The 3236-nt window shown below is 47.7% G+C and overlaps 1 non-coding gene across 1 annotated transcript; it reads right to left on the reverse strand.

Moving 5' to 3' along the window:
- Positions 1-1964: 1964 nt before the first annotated feature.
- Positions 1965-2037, reverse strand: TRNAR-UCG (transfer RNA arginine (anticodon UCG)). Its single transcript has one exon. It is a non-coding gene; the product is annotated as a tRNA-Arg (tRNA).
- Between the last annotated feature and the right edge of the window lie 1199 nt (positions 2038-3236).

The raw sequence follows: 3236 nt of genomic DNA on the forward strand, positions 1-3236 counted from the left end.
CACTCACTTTTTCCTTCAGAAACAGATTTTTCCAGTCTGAATAGCCAAGCAACTTGGCCTCACAGGAGAGCTGGCTGTTGGGAGGCCAGGGAAATTGGAGTTCACCCCACTTCACGGGGGGCCATGAGGGATAAAGACTGAGCCTTAAACCTCTGCAGAATTACCCAGAGACTGCTCCTTCAGAAACCCAGAGTGCAGGGAGAGCAGCGTTTGAGACAATGACCCCAGACTCATAAATCACATTCCAGAGCTTCTGCCTTCTGGAGATGTTAGTGAGAAACAGCAACAGGTTCCCACTAGTGGCTCCCAGAGATAACCCTGGGCATTGTGGGGTGCTGTGCAGGCGTGGGTAGAGCCGAGCCGCCAACACTCCAGAGAACAGTTGGGTGATTCAGTTAGGTGCTCCCTAAATCATCTGTACATTTGCCTGAGAGAGGCGCCTTTGCTGAGAAGAGCCTTGGAGACAAATGCTGGACCAGGCAGCCGTGCCATGAGCTCACTGTCTTTGGCATCCATCAGACACACAGCTCCAACAGCGGCAGCTGCCTGGAAGCTTTGCAGGAAACAGCCCCACCCACCACATCTGGATAAAGCCAAAAGGGTCAGGGTGAGCCCAGGATGGGAACTCAGCCTCAGTGCAGCAGAGACACCCTCTTTGATGGCTTGCTTTGCTCTTCATTTGAGTCTAAAGATGCCCAGGGCAGTATTCCACTGTTACTTGCTGACGCAGAGTGACGCATTTGACCCATAGTCAAACCTTGCATAATACTACTTAATTACAAAGAAAATTCTAAAGTTAAAACTTCCTCTAATTTAATGAGGTTTTAGGGCCATCTCCTCTCTCCAAAAGCTTGAACGCTGGAGTGTTCACATTGAAAGGGAACATGGAGATCTTTCTGATCTGATCCTGTATGCTTTAGTATAGCGGTGGAAATGAGGGCTGTTAATTTAGGATTCTTTGTACCCAGGTTCCATCCCTGGGTCAGGAAGATCACCCGGAGAAGGGAAATAGCAACCCACTCCAGTATTTTTGCCAGGAGAATCCCACGAACAGAGGAGGCTGGCAGGCTAAATAGTCCGTGGGCCGCAAAGAGCTGGACACCACTGAGCGACTAAGCACGCGCAGAGCAGGAACAGCAAGGGAGGGGCTAAATGCCAAAGCCGATGACCAGGCCAGGTTTGCTCTGATTCCCACGGCTTCTTTCTCCCTTAACAAATAAAATGCCTCCAACGGAAACCTCAGCTCTAGGGAGAGAAAGTCTTCAGTGCAAATGAAACCTCCAAGCGCCGTGGGCGCAGGAGGAACAGAGCCTGGCTTGGCCACTCCCTCTCGGCCTGGCTGGAGCCTATTATTTCTGTGGAAACGGAGAGGCTGGAGCCCCTCCGCTGGAAAGCCAATATGCCCTTGAACCGTAGAGGAATAACTCGAGGATTAATAAGCTAATGCGGAGGGCGATGAGCGCGGCAGCGTGGTGTGTGGCTTGCTAAGTGAACTAAATCAACATCAGCAGGCGCTGCAACCGCGGAACACGAACCCGGATGAGATAATTTCCTTCTTCACCGAGAAGGCCCTCCGCCCTGATGAAAAGCTATATATCCCTTTTGGAGACAGCACAATCCACAAAAATGCTACAGTACTTAGAGAATTTGTAGTGACTCTGTCCATATTCACTAAGAAGGTTCCTTCTCCACTCCCACCCCACCCTACCCCCTTATTCAGAAGAGCGTGTCATATTTATTAAGCACTATTATATTTCAGGCAGTTCCCTCAGGGATTTACAGGCATTATCTCATCTAATCCATCAGCCCTGTTAGGGCCTTTGTATTTTTCTTGCCATTGTACCAGTCATACAATGGAAGGGCAGAAAGGGGGCCACAACTTCCCAAAGCGGTGGGACCTGAACGTGAACTCAGGTTAAGGCATGACTTTTCTTCTTTTTTTTTTTTTTTTAACAAAACGGAACCAACCACGAAGGGACTCGAACCCTCAATCTTCTGATCCGAAGTCAGACGCCTTATCCATTAGGCCACGTGGTCACAACACACTTGGAAACTGGGAACAGCCAGCCTCCTTGGAGATAGTGGCACTGTTGACTCCAGCTGCAGAGGACAGGGTCATACATCCCATGTCCAACCAGGATTTTCCATTGCCTGCTGCCTGTTCGGGCTTCCTTGGTGGCTCAGACAGTAAAGAATCTGCCTGCAATGCGAGAGACCCAGGTTCCATCCTTGGGTTGAGAAGGTCCCCCGGAGAAGGGAATGGCTGCCCACTCCAGTATTCTTGTCCTATTCGCTCTTAGGATCTGAACAGAAGCACCACTGCATGAAACTCCTCAGCAGGGGAATGGTCACCAGGGGGAAAGGCTGAGATCAGGGGTTTGTAAACGGCTTTCAGGCTTTTATATTTTTTAAAAGCTGAATGGAGATCAAGAGGGGAGATCAACTAAATAAAATAATGACAGAACATGAGGAAGTGGGAAGCTCAGGAGTTTCAAAATTCATATCCTGTTGAAAATCAATGTACTTTGAGCATATTTCATGGTATTAAAGTTATAGGACATAAAACTCAATCACCCTTGTGGACAATTGAATGAAATGAATACAAACACAGCATAGTTCCTGAACAAACATTCCCCACATGGTGTGGTTCCTGTGGAAACAATAAAAATAATCCAGTTTAGTTATGCAGGGTTCACCTTCCCCCGCCTGTCATTAGTGCTGCTACAATGGAGGAACAGAGAAGGAAAACGAGATAAACTGGCAAGAGAGAATTACATCTAGTCCCCAGCAGGACCAGTTCTCTCTCTTATCTGCAGTTTTCAAATCCCATTTCTTATTATAGATATTTATCCTCCCTACTAAGGCCTCTCACAACTAACCATGTGATTCTTTTTCATTTTCATTCCATAGCACCAGTCCCTCTATAGCCCACAGAAAGAGATTGGGAAGAGAGTTGTTGGAAATCTAGATTTGGGGGCAGAGAGAAATGGGTATTTGACAGGGAGGATATTTAAGGAAGGGTATATTTCCTTTCCTTAATTCAAATGGAGAGTAGGGAAACTCCCAAAGGAATTATTTATAAAGATTGCCAATGCAAAGAGCCGACTCATTGGCAAAGACCCTGATGCTGGAAAAGATTGAGGGTAAGGGGCAAGAGGAGAAGGGGGCAACAGAGGATGAGATGGTTGGATGGCCTCACTGACTCAATGGACATGAGTTTGAGCAAGCTCCAGGAG

Source organism: Budorcas taxicolor, chromosome 20 (genome assembly GCF_023091745.1).
Source record: "Budorcas taxicolor isolate Tak-1 chromosome 20, Takin1.1, whole genome shotgun sequence".
Taxonomy (NCBI): Eukaryota; Metazoa; Chordata; class Mammalia; order Artiodactyla; family Bovidae; genus Budorcas; species Budorcas taxicolor.